The sequence below is a fragment of the Hoplias malabaricus genome, chromosome 4 (assembly GCF_029633855.1).
Source record: "Hoplias malabaricus isolate fHopMal1 chromosome 4, fHopMal1.hap1, whole genome shotgun sequence".
NCBI classification, from domain to species: Eukaryota; Metazoa; Chordata; class Actinopteri; order Characiformes; family Erythrinidae; genus Hoplias; species Hoplias malabaricus.
In genome coordinates this window covers 21,287,049-21,309,131 of record NC_089803.1, presented here as the reverse complement: position 1 = coordinate 21,309,131, position 22,083 = coordinate 21,287,049, and the positions used below count along the sequence as shown (strand labels likewise).

Genomic DNA, 22,083 nt, shown 5'->3' with positions numbered 1-22,083 from the left:
TGAATAGAATTCTTCGCGTGACGGCGGAGCGTCTGAGTGGAGTTCCTCGCATGGATGGATAACAGTCCTCCGGAGCGAGGGGATGGTGGTGGGTCAATGCAGTGAAAAGTGGATTCCCTTGTGTGAAGTCGGAGCGTCTGAGCAGATTTATTCGCGTGACGGCTGAGCATCAGAATGGAGTTCTTCGCGTGATGGCGGAGCGTCTCAGTGGAGTTCCTCGCATGGATGGATAACAGTCCTCCAGAGCGAGGGGATGGTGGTGGGTCAATGCAGTGAAAAGTGGATTCCCTCGTGTGACGGCGGAGCGTCTGAGCAGAGTTATTCGCGTGACGGCTGAGCATCAGAATGGAGTTCTTCGCGTGATGGCGGAGTGTCTGTGGAGTTCCTCGCGTGATGGCTGAGCATCTGAGTGGAGTTCTTCGCGTGAGGGCGGAGCAGAGTGGAGTTCTTCGCATGGATGGATAACAGTCCTCCGGAGCGAGGGGATGGTGGTGGCTCAATGCAGTGAAAAGTGGATTCCCTCGTGTGAAGGCGGAGCGTCTGAGCAGAGTTATTCGCATGACGGCTGAGCATCAGAATGGAGTTCTTCGCGTGATGGCAGAGTGTCTGTGGAGTTCCTCGCGTGACGGCTGAGCATCTGAGTGGAGTTCCTCGCGTGATGGCTGAGCATCTGAGTGGAGTTCCTCGCGTGACGGCTGAGCATCAGAATGGATTTCTTCGCGTGATGGCAGAGTGTCTGTGGAGTTCCTCGCATGACGGCTGAGCATCAGAATGGAGTTCTTCGCGTGATGGCGGAGCGTCTGAGTGGAGTTCCTCGCATGGATGGATAACAGTCCTCCGGAGCGAGGGGATGGTGGTGGGTCAATGCAGTGAAAAGTGGATTCCCTCGTGTGAAGGCGGAGCGTCTGAGCAGAGTTATTCGCGTGACGGCTGAGCATCAGAATGGAGTTCTTCGCGTGATGGCGGAGTGTTTGTGGAGTTCCTCGCGTGACGGCTGAGCATCTGAGTGGAGTTCCTCGCATGGATGGATAACAGTCCTCCGGAGCGAGGGGATGGTGGTGGGTCAATGCAGTGAAAAGTGGATTCCCTCGTGTGAAGGCGGCGCGTTTGAGCAATTATTCGCGTGACGGCTGACCATCAGAATGGAGTTCTTCGCGTGATGGCAGAGTGTCTGTGGAGTTCTTCGCGTGAGGGCAGAGCGTCTGAGTGGAGTTCTTCGTGTGATGGTGGAGCATCTGAGTGAAGTTCCTCGCGTGACGGCGGAGCGTCTGAGTGGTCCTGTAGTAAACAGAGCTGAAGCTGTAAAGACCCAGATGAAGAGAGGCGGAGCGTCTGAGCGGAGTACCTCGCATGACCTCGGACCGTGTAAGGACTCCCTCACGCAACTGGTATTGGCGGTAATTGGCGGAGCGCTTGCGTGGAGATCCTGACGTGAAGGCGTAGCGCCTGAGCGCAGTTCCTCCCGTGGCCTCGTACCATGTGAGTGGAGTTCCTTGCGTTACGGCGGAGAGTCTGAGCGGAGTTCTTCGCGTGACGGCGGAGCGTCTGAGTGGAGATCCTGGTGTGAAGGCGGAGCATCTGAGTGGGTTATTTTTTGGGTAGTCTGTAGGCTCAGAATGCATATGTATTTTTTTTGCCTACATAACAGAACATTCTACTTGGTAGAATACTACTGTCTAAAACCTATTAGCGTGACCCAGCTTTATCTGCAGTTTAAACTCTGCAGAGCTCATCTACAAAGGGAATTATTTGGTTGTTTTATATGGGACTAAACATACCATAGACTGTGATATGCATTGATGAACAATGAAGACCAATTTTTTTTTTTTGACTTACTTTTGTACTTTGTTTTTTGACATTATCAATCAAGACATCAATCTGTTTTGTCTTTGTACTACTTTTTGATGATCCAGCCATGATTTTTACTATTCATAAACATTTACAAAACTCTTTCTTGCTAGATGAATTCATTGAGGGCGGCACGGTGGCGCAGCAGGTAGTGTTGCAGTCACACAGCTCCAGGGACCTGGAGGTTGTGGGTTCATTTCCTGCTCTGGGTGACTGTCTGTGAGGAGTTGGTGTGTTCTCCCCGTGTCCGCGTGGGTTTCCTCCCACAGTCCAAAAACAAATGTTGGTAGGTGGATTGGCGGCGTAAATGTGTGTGTTGCCCTGTGAAGGACTGGCGCCCCCTCCTGGGTGTATTCCTGCCCAATGATTCCAGGTAGGCTCTGGACCCACCGCGACCCTCAACTGGATAAGCGGTTACAGATAATGAATGAATTCATTGAATAAACTTGCCTAAACAACATTATTGGACATTTGAGTTATCTGTAATGTGTTTTGTCATTTATACACCCACAGTTTGTTTCTTCACTTTGCATATTTTAATTGTTTTTGCTGGACAGTTTGCAGGTTTTTCCTATAGTTTTGATATATAGACACAGCTTTGTTAGCTTAAATATGTTAAGCTTTGTTTTCCTGCCATCAAGGAAAAGGGATCAGATATTTGGGTAATGGATAACTCTCAGAACAACAGTAACAGCCACATGTTTGTAGGAAGTTGGTGTGTATAGCACAGGTAGATATGGGCAGAGAAGATGGGAACTGATCAAAATGCAGCAACAAATGGGTCACAGTCAGTATCTGTAAACCTACAAAGTGCACCTGATTGGGAGGTGTACCTGGTAAAAAGGTTAATGAGCATAATTAAATGGCTAATTTTGTTCATACGTGCAAAGTAAACAGGACATTAAGTATAGATTTAGAATGATGGTATTCACTTTAAATATACTGGGCTTTGCAGAGTGGACATACATAATCTCCTCTTGGTCTTTTAGAGAGACGCCCACATTTGAAGTGACTCCATCTTCCACAGACATCACAGGCCACCCACCAAGCCTTTCCTGTAGGATTGTTGCACCATGGAAGGTCACATACTGACTGTGAAGGAGGCCCCTTGTCATTCCGCAGCAGTTTGAGAGTCTCATATGCTCTCACTGCAAGTGCATGAGCCTGAGTAAGGCTGGCAGGATTCATGTTTCTTGTGAGGGCAAGTGCTTTCTATAGACATAAAGAATGAGATTATTTGTGTGCAAAATTTTCAAACCTAATCAATATATCTATTTCTCATTTTGAGATTATTGTAGGAGTATTATAAAAACATTTAATTTATTTTTAAATAAAAAAATTAAGGATGTTATGTAAAATTCTCACTATTAGCACAGTGTTGCTTATTTCAGGCATTTTCTTAAAATTCCTGTAAAAATTATACTATCCCGAAGTTAAACAGTATTATTATAAGCTTACAAGAATATTAAAAATGAGAAATATTAGATACAACACTGGTTGCAAAAAACCTGTGCAAAATGTAAATTAAAACAATGCAATGATGTCTGACAAATCAAAATTTTGAAATCATGAATGCCATGTGTTGCCCTGTGAAGGACTGGCGCCCCCTCCAGGGTGTATTACCGTTTTGCGCCCAATGATTCCAGGTAGGCTCTGGACCCACCGTGACCCTGACCTGGATAAGGGTTACACATAATGAATGAATGACTGCCATGTCCTACAGGTTCCAAGCATGACAGTTCAAAAGTGAGAATCATTGACTGTATGGGGGTGCATTAGTGCACATAGCACGGATAACATGCACATCTGTGAAGGCAGCATTCAAAATATACATGTTTCGGAGAAACATGCTGCCATCCGGATGATCTTTTCCAGGAAAGGCCTAGCTCATGTCACCAAGACAATGCCTAGACATTCTGCATGAAAAAAAAGGATCCAGGTGCTAAACTGGCCTGCCTGCAGTTTTTAACCAGTCACTCACTTGCACAGCATTCCAATTTTTTGAGAAACCGGGTTAAATAGTTGACTACTAGATTTAGGATTTAACATCTTTTGTAGTGTTGTCTCATTTAACAGTTTTGCTGTTGGTGAAGGTACTTTGAGATGCCCATCAAAATAAATATATTAATGGTTGCCCATCACTGCATATCTTACCAGCATTACAAAAGCCCCACAACCTTGACACGAGGTTACCGACTCTCCACTCCCCTGCAAGCTCATTTGTGACTTTGCTCCGTGCATTCATGTAACTTCTGTGTGAACACAAAATCCAATGAATAATACAGAGGTTAACATCACTATCAAACAACTAAAGCATTACCAATTTAAACAATAGGCCAACATTAATCTCAATATTTTAGCAGAATTATCACATTATTTCCCAAAGATAATAAAACATACATCCACAAGGCCGGGTATTTGTCATTTCTCACACAACTGCCTCCAGAGTCCAGAATGGATACTTCCATTCTGGTAACATCTGCTGCCAGAAGGACCCAGTGATCTGAGTTGATGTTGATGGGGAAAAAAATCCACTTCAGCTGGGAGAACTGAACCTGGTGTACACAGAGGAAATATCAGCATAAATATCAATATGAACTACAATTTATTAAAATTAACTATGCATAACTAACAGACAACAATATTTATTTTACATTTTTAAACATCCAAGAGTCACATCTATCTGTTTCCCACAAAACAGCCATGTATGAGGGAATATTAAAAATGTGGTTCTGTTGAGCGGGCTCACTGTTGACTTCATGTTTCAGGACACCCTAACTGTACCTTGTCATTAACCCACTCTGGATGCTCCAGCGTCTTGAAATCACAGCTCTCAAGTACCTCCCCATAGACATGGTACCTAACATGACTGCCTCTGACTGCCTCAACAACTTGATGCTTGTTCAACTCTGTCAACAGCCTTTTTGCAATGTTAGTTTCAGTCTTTTTAATTAACTAGTGCACTTGGTATAAAAAAACCCATAGGGTCTAATCATAATACAATCACAATGCAAAGATATAGTCATTACACGCATAAAAAATGTATACTGTAACACGATATGCATCACAATATTTTGATATTTGATATTTCAAGCTTTGCTTAGCTAGCTTGGCATTTTTTGTGTCGTTTCGGTAATCAGCGCAGTTTCCGCTTTGCAGCATCTTGTGAATTACTGACAAGTGGCAGGCAGTTTTCTTTTGGCAGAGGCCTTCTGAGTTTTTCTGCAAGACAGTGTACAACTAAAGCTACATTCTTCAACAATTCCTTATTCATGCAGAAATATGATGCATCTTGAAGAATCTTGAATCTTGAAGAAGTTTTTCTCGCAATACCTGCTGAGCACAGTCAACACCAACAATGCTTGGTTTATTTTGTTTACATCTTGTGAAAATGAAATGAAGATACCCACATTGGAAAAAAGAGAGACATGGACTCATGAACTCCTCAAGAACTCCCCAGAACTTTAGTTTAGCAAAAGACAGGAGCTGTTCGGGTACAAATTCACATACAATTGTTTCGGCCAACAATGCCATTATTTGTTGTCACAGACGCACTGAACCCATAAGGTGCAAATGCTGTACATATAACAAAATAGATTGTTATAAATAAAGTATGTCCCAAAAAATTCAAGTGCAAGTTTTCAAACTGGAATACAGAAGAGTTAATCTGCTCAGTTAAAGTAACCCCTTTATGTTGATTTGAGTTCAGTCACCATTTAGTGTATTTTATTTTTTCATTTTATAAAATTCTAAAAGTCTAAAAGGAAAATCACTTTTTACAATTATTGTACCAGACAATGCATAAGAACATACAAAGACATGCAACTGCAATTTAAAATTTCTTATTCTTATTGTTCTGGAATTACATTTACGTTTATATGGAGTTTAATTATTCACTTCTCTAAAAAATAATAAAATAAAAATAAAAGCACTTCAGATGAACACCAAAAATGAGAACTGGCCATCATCTAGCAAACATTGACATATTAGTCCTGCAGACAAAATTTAAAACACTCTTAATAGCCCAGAAGAAAACTGTATTCCTCAAATGTTGCTTACTGAATGTAGCATAGAGCCACTATAAACTGTACCAACATGAAACACCACACGGACTATCCAGGTGTTTGGGTACTGAATGTAGCATGGAACCACTATAAACTGTACCGACATGAAACACCACACGGACTATCCAGGTGTTTGGGTACTGAATGTAGTATGGAACCACTATAAACTGTACCGACATGAAACACCACGCGGACTATCCAGGTGTTTGGGTACTGAATGTAGCATGGAACCACTATAAACTGTACCGACATGAAACACCACACGGACTATCCAGGTGTTTGGGTACTGAATGTAGTATGGAACCACTATAAACTGTACCGACATGAAACACCACATGTACTATCCAGGTGTTTGGGTACTGAATGTAGTATATAGCCACTATAAACTGTCCTGACATGAAACACCACACGGACTATCCAGGTGTTTGGGTACTGAATGTAGCATAGAACCACTATAAACTGTACCGACATGAAACACCACACGGACTATCCAGGTGTTTGGGTACTGAATGTAGCATAGAACCACTATAAACTGTACCGACATGAAACACCACACGGACTATCCAGGTGTTTGGGTACTGAATGTAGCATATAGCCACTATAAACTGTACCGACATGAAACACCACACGGACTACCCAAGTGTTTGGGTACTGAATGTAGCATGGAACCACTATAAACTGTACTGACATGAAACACCACACGGACTATCCAGGTGTTTGGGTACTGAATGTAGCATGGAACCACTATAAACTGTACTGACATGAAACACCAGACGGACTATCCAGGTGTTTGGGTACTGAATGTAGCATGGAACCACTATAAACTGTACCGACATGAAACACCACACGGACTATCCAGGTGTTTGGGTACTGAATGTAGCATGGAACCACTATAAACTGTACTGACATGAAACACCGGACGGACTATCCAGGTGTTTGGGTACTGAATGTAGCATGGAACCACTATAAACTGTACCGACATGAAACACCACACGAACTATCCAGGTGTTTGGATACTGAATGTAGCATGGAACCACTATAAACTGAACTGACATGAAACACCGGACGGACTATCCAGGTGTTTGTGTACTGAATGTAGCATGGAACCACTATAAACTGTACTGACATGAAACACCACACGGACTATCCAGGTGTTTGGATACTGAATGTAGCATGGAACCACTATAAACTGTACTGACATGAAACACCACACGGACTATCCAGGTGTTTGGATACTGAATGTAGCATGGAACCACTATAAACTGTACCGACATGAAACACCACACGGACTATCCAGGTGTTTGGATACTGAATGTAGCATGGAACCACTATAAACTGTACCGACATGAAACACCACACGAACTATCCAGGTGTTTGGATACTGAATGTAGCATGGAACCACTATAAACTGTACCGACATGAAACACCACACGAACTATCCAGGTGTTTGGATACTGAATGTAGCATGGAACCACTATAAACTGTACTGACATGAAACACCACACGGACTATCCAGGTGTTTGGATACTGAATGTAGCATGGAACCACTATAAACTGTACCGACATGAAACACCACACGAACTATCCAAGTGTTTGGATACTGAATGTAGCATGGAACCACTATAAACTGAACTGACATGAAACACCGGACGGACTATCCAGGTGTTTGTGTACTGAATGTAGCATGGAACCACTATAAACTGTACTGACATGAAACACCACACGGACTATCCAGGTGTTTGGGTACTGAATGTAGCATGGAACCACTATAAACTGTACTGACATGAAACACCACACGGACTATCCAGGTGTTTGGATACTGAATGTAGTACAAACCGGATTCCAAAAAAAATTGGTACTGTATCTGGTTCTGTATCAATACTTTCACATCCTTTGACTCGTAAGCAACATTCATGAGCTTTTTCATAGCTACCGTGTTTCCCCGATAGTAAGACACCCCCGATAGTAAGACGCAGTGTGGGTTTTAGGGGGGTCGGCTTATGTAAGATGTACCCCGAAAGTAAGACATAGTAAACTGTACGTTGGAAAAATATAAGCCATAGTACTGGTACCTTTTGCTGCATTAACTGCGGGATGCGGACGGATCTGGAGCGGAATGAGCGGAGGGATATGGAGGCCGCGGGAGCAGCAGTAATGTTGTCCGTGGTCCAACACGCAGCCTCAGTGCCCTCATGTGCAGCCTCTGGTGGCCGCTCTGATTGGCATGGCCATGGTTGTCATGGAATAAATCTGTTTTATCTTCCAGTATAACATATTCAAACTGTTTGTTCTTACCGTTTTTCATTGTTTTACATGTTATATATGGAAATACCGTCATGATACGGTTGTAACAAGACATTCTTGGCACTTGCTTTTATAAAACTGTTTTATGGTGAATACCATACTGTTCAGGTTGTTAATAAATGTTAATTTTATGGTTAAAACAAAAATCAACATTTTTTACCAATATAAGACATACCCCTAAAGTAAGACATAGTGAGACATAGACTTTCGGGGGTAAAAAGAATGTAAGACACTGTGTTACTTTCGGGGAAACACGGTATCTGAGGGAAAAAAAAACAATAATAATAATAATAAAAAAAAACTTCCAGAAGAACGTAGCATAACATCATGCTATCTATATAAAAAGACCATAAATATTACCATAGATATTACTGATCTAACCATAAACTCAAATCAATGTGTAAATGTAAAAACCTAACTGCTGTAAACTAACCTTTAGCTTTTAGCACACTTCCTGGGTGAACAGTCCAGGATTCAGGATCTGGGGACTCACTATTCACTGCTGCTTTTTTGACCCTCTCAAGTGTATTGTACGGTGGCTAGTAGCATTGGCCCTCATGGTACCAGGTGTCGGGCACAATCGCTGACAGATTATTTTCTTCTGGGAATGAAACGAAAAGATACATTCCTGTAGTAAAAGAGGAGAAAACACTGGTAAATTGTTAATGCAAACCACAAGAAATAAGAACATTAAAGTTTGTGTCTCTGTGCGTGTTTGGATTTGTTATCAAGCTACAAAAACCTTCTACCTGCAGAAATTCTATAGATGTAATAGTGGCACTCCAGCAAAGCCCTCTTTGCATGGAAGGAGGACATACTTTCTTTTTATATTTGCGAGGAGTCAATTCAGACAGGTGGTAGATGTCAAGTTCAGAGGATGGCAGAGGATAAGTGAACTAGTCAGATTCATTAATTCATTCATTATCTGTAAGCACTTACCCAGTTCAGGGTCGCGGTGGGTCCAGAGCCTACCTGGAATCATTGGGCGCAAGGCGGGAATACACCCTGGAGGGGGCGCCAGTCCTTGACAGGGCAACACAGACACAGATTCAAGAAGTCAGATCCTTTTCTTAAATGATTTGAAAACCGTGTCTCACTCCACAAGTGTCAACTGTAATGTTTTGAATAATCACTATCTGTTTATTTACAAGTTCCACACAACTATCAGCAGCTGACACCTGTAAATTGAATTTTTCCATGTGCAATATTTTTGAACTGCTGGAGTGCATTAATATTATGTGGTGCCGGGCCATTTTATGCTCTGTCTTCAGATTAGAGGTAAAGCAGGGTGCACTCTTGGCATTAGCCTCTCTCTCTCTCTCTCTCTCTCTCTCTCTCTCTCTCTCTCTCTCTCTCTGAGATCACTTGCTCCAAAGGCTTGTCAGGTTTGTGGACCATTTTTTTAAGCTGCCCAAGAAAATTCTCAAAAGGAAAGCAGGATGTGTTATCCAAAACTCCATACCTTTTTGTTTCTTTGCTAAGGTAAAGCAATCCATGCATGTTGTAACCAAGGTGTTCCTTTCCATAAAGTTTACTGCAGTGGTCCACAAATAACACAAGTAGGCTGTGGGCGTATTCAGCATGTTCTTCAACCAAACCTACACCAAGTAGGATGGTCATGGCTACAGACAACATCATGAAATTGTCATAAATGGATGTTGGTATTCTGCCTTTTAGGCTTGCTGGCCCTGTATACCATAAACATAGACTGAGCTCTGTAGCTTTCCACTTCTCAAACTCAGTGAGAGCTCTGGGTTTACGGTTAAACTCAGAATGTACATATGTTCGAATTCTCAACAGTTCTGCAGATAATTCTTTTCTGACAGCTGGGCCTAATCGAGTGTGCAAGGGTTCCTTCAGCCAGACATACAGGAGTCTGCGCATTACTCCTATACACCAGGTGCATATAGTCATGGGGAAATGCTGTCACCATACCAACAGATAAAAGAGAAAGAGGGCTGAATCCATTGAAATGCTAATTATCACTAAACTCTTGAAACATTTCATTACAAGGTCTGACAGGTGCATCACTCTCTGGAAATGTCAGTCTGCCTTGATGTACAACACCTTTTTGCTGGCACTTGTGACAACTGTAAAATCCCCAGTGACCCTTTGAATTCCTTACAAATGCTTGAGCAGGTGCATCACAAAGTATTGCTGATATTGATACAGTGAAGTGATTTGTAATGATAAAGCACTGCGTAAGTTAAACTCTTTTTCCATCACATGCATTAAATGCCATATTTTAAGCCTGAATGAAAGTAAATGCCTCCAGAGACATTTGTGACTTTAAGATTTGTTTTTATTTTAAGACATGTTCTGAATCCTTTGGTAATTCTGGGATTATTTGAGAAAGAATTCTCAATAAATCTGACAACGCTGCCTGAGTAATTTGTCGGTTGACTGCCCAGTCAAATAGCTGATCCTGTAAATCTTCTACTTCTTCTGTGCTTTCACCTGAGAAAGCTTCATGAGTTTCTTCTTCACTGCTTTCTGTATAACTTTCTTTTTCCTGTTCCTCATTAGTCTTATCTGTAGATTTCAAGTTCTGTCCCTCATCCTCCAGAATATCCTCTTCTTGTGCCTTGGGTAAAGATGTCTCTCTTCTCTCCTGTTATAAGAACATGGGTACATGGCTCAGACTAAGGGATGAGTTTACTATAGTTAAAAGAGGATCAATAATAGCTGGTAGTACTTCTTTGAGCAACTTTGTGGGAATTACATCAAGTGTGCAAGTTGTACAGTTTGCGGAGGTGATAATCTTCTCTAGTTCTAATTGTGGGAGTGGGTAAAAGGTTTCAAGTCTTTCTTTTACAGTTACATGTTTTATATCATTCACATCGGGTGGCAGCCAGGATGGATTTGATTCTGTGGCTTGAGTTTGTTGTCTAATATTCTCAATTTTATTATTAAAAAAGTCCATAAAATCTTTACTGGTGAGAGTTGCTGGAATTAGTTGTTCAGAACCTGCTTGATTTTTTGTAATTCTAGAAAACACATTAAACAGTGCTCTTGGATTACTTTTATTATTGAATATCAGCGAGGCCAGATATGCTGAGCGAGCTTTAGTGAGGGCATTTCTATACTCTATAAGGCTGTCCTTCCAGGCAGAATGGAACACTTCAAGCTTGGTTGATCGCCATTTCCGCTCTAGTTTTCGTAATGTTTGTTTTAAAGTACGGGTCTTATCATTATATCAAATCAAATCAAATCAAATTTATTTGTATAGCGCCTTTTACAACTGACGTTGTCACAAAGCAGCTTCACAGTTTCAAAACAGAACATTTAAATCAAAGCCCAATGCAAGCAAGCCGAAGGCGACAGTGGCAAGGAAAAACTCCCTCGAGGCTGGAGGAAGAAACCTTGGGAGGAACCAAGACTCACAAAGGGGACCCATCCTCCTCTGATCAAACTATAGATTGAATTTTAAATGATCACCAATGAAGTGTCATTATGCTACATAATAATAATAATAATAATAATAATAATAATAATAATAAGGTGAGCAGCTGGTCTGGTCTGGTCTGCAGGAGAATCCAGCAAACAATTTTCCATCAGTGGGCCACCATTCTCTCAGAAAACAGTAAAACAGTAAAGGGAAGCAGTTAGTTTAGTTGAGTGCAGCAGAGAATAAGAGCATGTGAATATTTTCTTTAGTGTAGTGACGGATCTGACTGTAACAGACTGGGAGGAGGGAAACCAGAAGGAGCTCAGGCAAAGACATCCTTTCGTTCCAAGCAAGAGAAATTGTGAGCACATCATCCAGGTTTACCCTGATTCTCCATGTCCATGAGTTCCTGAAATGACAACCTTAAACTAGACAGAGGTTAGTTGCCAAAGGCTAAACTGAACAAGTGTGTTTTGATCCTAGACTTAAACATAGTGACTGTGTCTGCGTCCCGAACACTAGCTGGAAGATTGTTCCAGAGTTGAGGGGCTTTGTAGGAGAAGGCTTTCCCCCCCGCTGAAGTCTTATGAATTCTGGGTACTAGTAAGAGGCCGGCGCCCTGAGATCTGAGTAATCTTGGTGGTTCATAGTGTGTGATGAGGTCTTGCAAGTATTCAGGGGCGAGACCATGTAAGGATTTAAACGTGAGTAAAAGAATTTTGTAATCAATACGGAATTTAACTGGAAGCCAGTGAAGGGCCGATAATACTGGGCTGATATGATCAAATTTTCTAGTTTTAGTGAGGACCCTGGCTGCAGCATTTTGAATTAACTGGAGTTTACTCAAGTTTCTGCTGGAGCATCCTGATAGAAGTGCATTGCAATAATCTAATCTTGATGTAATAAAAGCGTGAACTAATTTTTCCGCATCTGGGAGGGATAAGGAATTTCTTAACTTAGCGAGGTTCCGAAGATGTAGGAAAGCTGTTCTTGTAATGTTACCTATATGCTGATCAAATGATAGATCTGAATCAATTATAACACCCAGATTTTTAGCTGATGAGCTCGGGAGAACAGGGAAGTCAAAATTATGTATTAAGTCTGATACCTTATTTATAGCAGGTTTTAGACCTAGAAGGAGAACCTCAGTTTTGTCGCTGTTGAAATTGTATGACATCCAATGCTTCACTTCTTTAACACAGTCCTCCATTTTCTTTAGTGTAGGTTTGTTGTCTGGTTTGGCTGATATGTATAACTGTGTGTCATCTGCATAACTGTGGAAGGTAATGCCATGCCTGCTAATAACTCTGCCCAGTGGCAGCATGTATAATATGAATAGTAAAGGTCCTAAAATGGAGCCTTATACCATGGTGCGAGTTTTTTCTGTCTTATACTTTTATGTTTAAGTGGTGCTACCTTTTCTAAAGTAGATCGACAGGTATTTTCTAGGTAATCAGTTAGTACATCTAGGTCCATTGCGTCTGATGGAGTTGGAACTGGGGTCGATAGTTCTGGTAGGTTTTCTATAAATTGTAGGGCGGTAGATGGTTTTATTATACGCTTTGTAGAATAGCGAGGGTTCTTACATATATTATGGCTAAAACATAGCTCATATGAAATTAAGTAATGATCGGAGATTGCTGAGGATTGCGGTAAGATATTAATTTTGTCAATGTTAAGACCTAGTGTCAGAACTAAGTCTAAAGTGTGGCTGCAGTAGTGTGTAGGCCCTGTTACATTTTGAGTAATACCAATAGAGTCTAAGATTGAGGTAAATGCCTTTTTTAAGTGGGTCACTTTCCTTCTCAAAATAGATATTGAAATCTCCTACAATTATAACTTTATGATTGCACACCGCTAGGTTTGTAGCAAAATCGCTGAATTCTTTCAGAAATTCTAAGTAAGGCCCTGGTGGTCTGTAAATGTTGCATAATAAAAATGCGTCCATTTTTGTGACCGGATTTGTAATAATAGTGGAGAGAACCTCAAAAGAAGAGAAGGTGTCACATTGTTTAAGACTAATTTCTAGGGTATTTTGGCAAATTACACATACTCCACCTCCTTTGCCTGATATTCTTGGGCTATGTGCATAATTATAGCCTAGGGGGGTGGCTTCATTTAGTGCTAAATATTCATTTGGTCTAACCCACGTTTCCGTGAGACAGAAAACATTGAATTTATGATCACTTATAATATCATTTACGATGAGTGCTTTTGAGTTTAGTGATCTTATGTTGAGTAACCCAAATTTTAGTTCTGAGGTGTTGCTGCTAGGTGTTGTGTATGATTTAATATTGATTAGGTTGCTGAAACAGGCTGATTTTGTTTTTCTACTTTTACATTTAGTTCGGGGGAAAGACACAGTCTCAATACAGTTGAACCTGGGTGACGCCTCAAGACAGTTCGCAGACGGTCGGTCTAGCCTGTCTGTCTGCGGCCTGGTCCCGGCTCTGGATTGTCAGCAGCTATCTACACTACTCTGCTGACTAACTAAAAGACTATGTGCTAAGCTGCAAGAAAGTAAGGCAGCACCCTCCCGCGTGGGGTGGATACCATCCCTACCTATAAGACCAGGCTTGCCCCCAAAACGTAAAGGAATTTCACGTGTCGAACAATAGAGTCTCCTATAACCAGAGCACTCTTAACAGGCTCCTCAGCGGGTGCTTTGCTGAGCGGGGCAAACCTGTTTGACACGCGAATCGGAGGAGCGTGGTGTCCCGGTGGGCTAGCTTTGGCCTCAGCGTTAGCATCAGCCTTAGCTTCCGGCTATGACGCCGAGACGTCACCCATTCACCCCACTGTGAGGGCTCTAACGCCGGAGTCGTGGTGGTGCTAACTCTCCCTAAGGCACCCGTAGTTGCTAACACTGAATCTCGCTGTTTATGCCTTAACAATAATAAGCTCCGGATGCGCACTTCTAGCTGGTCCACTTTATCCACCAGAGAGCTAACTAACTGACACTTAGTACAAACACAACCACTATCTTTATTGCTAGAGGTGGAAAAGGGGGTTAAACTAAACATGCCACACTCTGAGCAGGCAAAACAGCCAGTAGTAGCCATGGAATTGCAGGTACTTACTGCTTTTAGTTGATTTTAGTAACTTACACCAAGAACGTTACTCCAGGGTCCGGTGGCAGTTTTAGTGCCTCTGTAATGAATATTCCTGCAGAGACAATCTAAAAGATAGATCTACGGATGGTTAGTAGGTTATAAAAACAGATGTAAATATAGAAATAACAGTGGAAACGAGTAAACAGGAAAACCAGAGAGATCAAAACAGCTTCTAAACAGGTACAGGAACAGCCAAACGGGTTGCCAGAAACTACAGTCATTTTGAAATTTACCTTAGGGTGATTCAAGTTAAAGTTCACCTGACGAAAAAAAAACAGCAAAAAAAAAAAAAACATGTAATTTAATGCCTTAGAATGCATATTAGGTCACATTTACACAAGAGTTTCTGATTTTATTTTTTATCAGAATAGTACTCTTAAGAATTGCTCATGTGCATTTTGGGTTTAAAAATTGAGAATTTACATAACAATGTTGACATAATCTTAAAATAAAAGTATATCCTACAAAAATACTGTATAAATCCTCATAGACGTATCCTTCACTTTTATCCAAATGCATTAATTGCCATCCAAATCACATTGTAAACTTTGTAAAAGTCTTTAAGTAAAAGACCAATTTTTAAATGACCATAAAAATATTTTATCCAAGAAAATTTGTAAATAAAATCAGTTTTAACAAAGTTATTCAAAGTTGTTTGGTGCAAAACTGAATATGATCTGTGGTGACAGGAACCATATGCCTGAAGCATACAATGCCTTTGAAATCTATGTCATGGGAAGTCATTACATAAAATGTATTAACTTTGCCCAGAAAACATAAGATGTTCAAACATTTAACCATTATCAACACTCCAAAAAATATCAGAAGGCATGTGGAACTGCCTTGGAAACTGGAGGTTTTGGAAAGTAAATAAATGCATTGCATTGTAAAAAGTGTCTGACTAATTAACTAGCTAAGTATCTCTACAATCCAGTAGCAGTATTAACATGGAAAGGCTTCGGAATCTTACATTAGCGTGACGCTGGCACATGCCAGTGACATCGGCACCTTACGTACGGGTGACAGTGGCATCTTTTTTTTTTTCTTTTGGTGACAGTGGCATATGCCAGGGGCATCGATATATATATATTTTTTTGTGACAATGGCATATGCCAGTGGCATCTTTTTTTTTTTTTTTTTACAATACATATGCCTGTTTTTTGCAAATGCCGATGACATTGACATCCATTTTATGACACTGGCATATACTCCACTTCATTGGTGAACATTTGCCAGTAGACTAAGTTTAGCTAGCATATGGATGTTTAAACTAGCTATATATTTAACTAGCACACGTATGCTACTAGCATGTAAACGGACCAAACAAGTGACATGCTACAAACATAGCATCCCTTATACGTACACAGTCCACTGTCACTGTGTTCATGGACAATTGAACTACAAATTCTTCCCAGTTAGGGGTATACGACGCTCCTTAAAACCACCACATACCACAATGCTGCCGTGCTATAACATGAGAGGCAGTAATATATATATATACAATATCAGCGGCTATTGCTCTAAGACTGCAAGGGAAGATCAGCTTCCCCTAAAATGTAAAAAAATAAGTGATCAAATATATACTGTTGTGTGTACATGCCATTGAATAAATATGCACTACAACGCATCGCAAAGCAGCGAAGTGCAGGGAAACCAGATGAGTCATTGGATAAATGCTGGGACGGACGCTCAGCGTCTCTGGGGGTCTATGGGGCAGTGGGTTGGCCTCTGCTGGCCCGGACGCTCATCTTCTGCATGATGATTGGATGATCTGTCTGAGGCTGAATCCCTTTTTGATTGACAGCGAAATGAGCGAATCAGTGATCCTTTGGTGTAGAGATCCGTGGGAGCACAGGCGGACACACTTCACATGGGCCAAGGCCGTTTAAGCAGCCTAGCTCTGCTGGCCATTGAGAGGACACTAGTCAAGTCCCTGGAAAAGACGCCTTGTTGGTACGACAGGGTCACAGATCATTTTCTTAAAAAGGAACGGAGGGTAGAATGTATGTATAAATAAACCGACACATTTTATGATGTAGGCCGAAATTGAGCTTCCCCTCCTTGAAAGACCAGCATCCGCCACTGAGATATAGATAGATAGATAGATAGATAGATAGATAGGTGCCTACGGCATCTTAAATGAGTGAAAACCTAATATGACAGTGCATTAAATGACACTTTACTTTTTTAAATTTTCGAATTTTAAATTGAGGTAGCAACCCTGCTAGGCCTAATCAGAAAACAACACTGGCATCATCTAGGGGACTAAGGACATTGCACGGTAGGTGTTGTACTATTACGTATTAAATGGGTACAAAGTAAAGTAGCTACCATTATTATTTATATTATTTTATACAGGTAATGTTAAATGCCATGTAGTATCATGTTCACTGGTTATCGGTAATATATGGGAAATACATTTTATACTGCTAATATGCAATAGAATGCTGTATAGGAACGCTATTAAAGTGGCAGAGGGCTATACTATAAGGTTTAGTGTGCCTACGTTCTGGTGCTGCAAGTCTCTGACATGTTAACATTAATACCTTAATGCTATCCTGTATTTATTTTGCTTTTTAGGACACACACTTGAAACACTTGATGGGCAGTTTCATGACATCCAGGCTCACAGTACTTGTCCATTCTGTAGAAAGTGTGATGAGTGCACCCAGGACCACATCTCTAAAATACACCTCAAGTATTCTGTTTTTTTTTAAAAGATGCTAGCAATAGTAAGCTGTCTGTTTCTAATCTGAATTTCTATGTTAATAATGGTATATTTATTTTGGTAAATGCTGAGGAAATCAAAATGTTCCTTTGTGATCAGTGTGATTGTCTTATTATTGAGATTGAGTAAAGGGAAGCAGAGAAATAACGTAAAAAATGATGTGCTGTTTATGATTGTTGTTTTTGTAGACTTTTGATGACTTGTACAGCTAAACTAACTGTTCAGTAGTAATTACATATTGTTGAATTCTTTTTTCTGTCAGATCTTTTCACAGTGCCATGTTTTTGTGGCCAAGTTAAAGACTTAAAAAGAAGTTGTTAAATAAACACATGGACTTTATTGTAAAGGAGAACAAGTCTACTTTAATATATAATATTTATTACATACTGGTGTTGGTAAAATTGTACATGATGGTAGTCTGCAGCATGTTACTGACACAGCTGCCCTCCTAAAATGAAAACTCAAGATAAAGCCAAGTTAATACCAAGTTGTAATGTTATACAGACAATACCACATTTCATTTTGTAAGGATCATTTCTATATGGGGTTATATGCCACTCCCGATTCATATATTCCAGTTCTTAATGGTACAAATGTTTAAATAGCCTCAGACAAATTCCATGTATTGATACTTTAAAAGAACTATGAAAAACAACACCACCACTACAAAACATATATATACAAATTTTGCATAAGACTGACAAAAATATTTAGGGGAAATCTGGATTATATGTCAGCAGAACTGGATGTCAGCACATATTACAAGCCTTCATCAGAAAGTCATACATTGTCTTGGTTGAAACGTCAGCTTTCAAGAATCTGACATGCAGTGTTGTACAATGCTATTAGAGCTTCACGTGCAATAAAGACATTTTAATTAATCTAGTAGTCCAGTAGTAATGTTGCTTGGCAGCATTGTGGTATGTCGACGTCTTGAAAGTGGTGGTTTTGAGGAGCGTCCTATACCCCTAACTGGACTGAAAAACTTGTAGTTCAATTGTCCGTGAACCATTGAACCATGGTCCAAATGCCCATTTAAAGTTAATTTTCCCTTTAGCTACTGCAGTCTTACGACGACAGTGCTGCTGCTGCTACTACATAAACTGTTCAAACTAATGGCTGGAATGTCTGATAGCAGCTAACGTGATCTAAATTTACTTAGCTAGCTTACCTAGCGAGCATTCTAAAACTACGAGCACTTTGACAAAAATATATATATTGAGTAAGTGTTGAACTGTTTGTAACCTTAATGTGTGACGTTCTTGTAAGTAACTCAGATAACTAGACACATGTGACCTCAGCCAACATTACATTTACTCCTATGGAATCAGATTTGGGCCAAAAATAATCGCACAATTTTTTTTATCTCAAACGTAAAACTTATAACTTGCAAACAAAATATCCAGCTCTGACATTTGTGCTCTATGACTTTTGTGCGCGTGCTCTGTGAGTTTTGTGCGCCAGCTGTTTCTTTACAAACTCAATATATTTTTTGACTCCATAAAGCTGCAGAGTTCTGAGCGCGAGCTCTCTGAGTTTTGCGAGCAGTTTTGGCACAAAGCTCTCGAGTGGGCGGGACTTCTCAGAGGTGCCTTTCCATTGGCTAATGAGTTTTTGAGTGACAACTCAGTGCCCAAGGCGTTCGTTGAAGCTCAGCGGCGGAGAGACAGGAAAGATTTCAACATTAAAGAGTTAGTGATTTTACACAAACACGAATTCTCTTTGTACTTCACTGTTTTAAAACGATGAAATAGCTGCAAACCCCGACATTCAATGTAGATATTGAGGTAATGTTCTGTCTAAAACGAAGCATTAAAGATTGTACTGTTGCCAGATACTGATCTGAGGTAAATGCACACCGATGTCTGTTTACTCCGGATGAAACAGAATAAACGAGCGTTTATTTCTTTATTTGTACATTATTATCCACGAGTGCTTGCACCTCTATTACTACTATCGTGTACTAACCTAGTGGGTCTTCGCTTTTCTTTCTTCGATTCTTTTTGGCATAAATCTGATTCCATATACTCCAGCCTGTCTTAAACTTTAACGGACTTTAGCGACTAGACAACGTTAGCTTAGTCAGTTAAACTGAATGTTACAAACCCACAAATATCATCCCCATTTATTATACTTCTTTCCCACTAAGACACTAAATAGAATTATGTACACAAATAAGCTAATTAACCCGTTAAAAGCCGTTTTTCTTACCGTGTTTCTGTGCTGTTACCCGCAGACGGTAAATAGCTTCCCCTCAGAAGAGCCGAGCAGCTCCTCTCTCTCAGCGGCTCTTCAGCTGTGGTAGAAAGGGGAGCGCGGTCCCCGCACACTCACGTCCATTTTCAATACTTTATGATATCTGGAAGATTTCCTCTTACATCAACATTTGAAACACATTTCTTCCGTTTATATTAGGTTTATCTTTTTTTTAAATAAAAGGTATGGAAGAAAACTTAAAATTAGTTTTTTTATTAGTTAATTTAAATTAATATAAATGTTCTATTATTAATATTGGCTTAAATGTAGAGCCAACCTGATCCAGTTAATGGACCATTACCCACTGACGGGTAGCTGGAGACTTCAAATGGGATTTTAAAATGCCTGTTTCAGCACTTTTATACAGAGTCCAATGTAACAATTTTTTTTCTTTATTATTTCCTTTTTTTATTCTTCCTATATTATATTAATAAATGTAATTTATTAAAACAGTCTGCGGGGTGCAGACCTTATTAAGCCGGTGGACCGATATATGCTTGCTATCTGGGAAATGACCCTGCGCTAGCGCAAAATTGTGAGCCACATTAGCCTCTGTGTTCTGAATGGGTCGTTTACTAGTTTACTAGAATCTTCTAGAATCTTCTATTGGTCTGTAGAATTGTAGAACTATTAGGAATCATGTAGAAGTGGGCGGGGCTTGTGTGTGCTCACCCAATCAGAGGCGAACAAAGGTTATAAAAGAAAGTGACTGCATTATTAAGTTACAGATCAGTGTTTTGCAGATGAGAGATAGGAGCTGACGGTGAAACGAGAAAGAATGTCTCAAAATAAGTTCTTCGGCGAAGCGTCTGAGCGGAGTACCTCGCATGACCTCGGACCGTGTAAGGAGTACCTCACGTAACAACCGATTGGCGGAGCGCCTGAGTGGAGATCCTGGCGTGAAGGCGGAGCGTCTGAGCGCAGTTCCTCTCGTGGCCTCGGACCATGTGAGCGGAGTTCCTTGCGTTACGGCGGAGCGTCTGAGCGGAGTTCCTTGTGTGACGGCGGAGCGTCTGAGTGGAGTTTTTTGCGTGACGGCAGAGCGTCTGACTGGAGTTTTTTGCGTGACGGAGGAGCGTCTGAGCGGAGTTTTTTGCGTGACGGCAGAGCGTCTGACTGGAGTTTTTTGCGTGATGGAGGAGCGTACGGGTGGAGTTTTTTGCGTGACCTCGGACCGTGTAAGGAGTCCCTCACGTAACAACCGATTGGCGGAGCGCCTGAGTGGAGATCCTTGCGTTACGGCGGAGCGTCTGACTGGAGTTTTTTGCGTGACGGAGGAGCGTCTGAGCGCAGTTTTTTGCGTGACGGAGGAGCGTCTTAGCGGAGTTTTTTGCTTGACAGAGGAGCGTCTGACTGGAGTTTTTTGCATGATGGAGGAGCGTCTGAGCGAAGTTTTTTGCGTGACCTCGGACCGTGTAAGGAGTCCCTCACGTAACAACCGATTGGCGGAGCGCCTGAGTGGAGATCCTGGCGTGAAGGCGGAGCGTCTGAGCGCAGTTCCTCTCGTGGCCTCGGACCATGTGAGTGGAATTCCTTGCGTTACGGCGGAGCGTCTGACTGGAGTTTTTTGCGTGACGGAGGAGCGTCTGACTGGAGTTTTTTGCGTGACGGAGGAGCGTCTGAGCGGAGTTTTTTGCGTGACGGAGGAGCGTCTGACTGGATTTTTTTGCGTGACGGAGGAGCGTCTGAGCGGAGATCCTCGCGTGACGGCGGAGCGTCTGAGCGGAGTGGAGTTCCTCGCATAGATGGATAACAGTCCTCCAGAGTGAGGTGGTGGTGGTGGTGGTGGTGCGTCAATACCAAACAGTATGTTTAAAACGTAATAAAAAATTCTGGTATGAAATCCTTATGTTTAAAACGTAATAAAAAATTCTGGTATGAAATCCTTTGCGTGCGAGATGTAGCTTTTCAATTGGACTTTTCTGAGACGGGGGAGGGGGGTGTTTAGTGTGTGTTCAGGTGGCAGTAAATGCAACTGTACATTTCTGAATAAACCATTATTTAATCAATGTTTAGAAAGCGTTTCGTGGTAATACGTTTGTATACAACATCAATATCACATACAAAAAATGTAGTGTTTACTCTAAATGACCTTGCGCTAGCGCAGAATTGCTGAACAATAATAACGCCATACGTGTGTTTTGTGTGAGCCACATTGATCCCTGTTTTCTGATTGGGTTGGTACCGATTTAGTTTACTAAAATCTGTTGGTCTGTAAAATGCTAGAACTTTTAGGAATGATGTAGAAGTGGGCGGGGCTTATGTGTCCTCAGCCAATCAGAGTCAAACCAAGGTTATAAAAGAAAGTGACTGTATTATTAAGTTATGAAGCAGTGATGGCGGAGCGTCTGAGCGGAGTAGAGTTCCTCGCATAGATGGAAA

The 22,083-nt window shown here is 41.2% G+C and overlaps 1 long non-coding RNA gene across 2 annotated transcripts; it reads right to left on the bottom strand.

The window, feature by feature from the left end:
• Positions 1 to 202: 202 nt before the first annotated feature.
• Positions 203 to 20,373, bottom strand: LOC136694392 (uncharacterized). 2 transcript variants are annotated; one of them, XR_010802193.1, is made up of 9 exons: positions 19,979 to 20,373; positions 19,657 to 19,804; positions 14,951 to 14,977; positions 9,156 to 14,795; positions 8,650 to 8,844; positions 4,249 to 4,403; positions 4,003 to 4,100; positions 3,472 to 3,523; positions 203 to 3,060 (listed from the first exon to the last, which is right to left on the bottom strand). It is a non-coding gene; the product is annotated as an uncharacterized lncRNA (long non-coding RNA). The 2 variants fall into 2 exon arrangements; XR_010802192.1 differs by having other exon boundaries at positions 9,156 to 14,977.
• Positions 20,374 to 22,083: the final 1,710 nt, after the last annotated feature.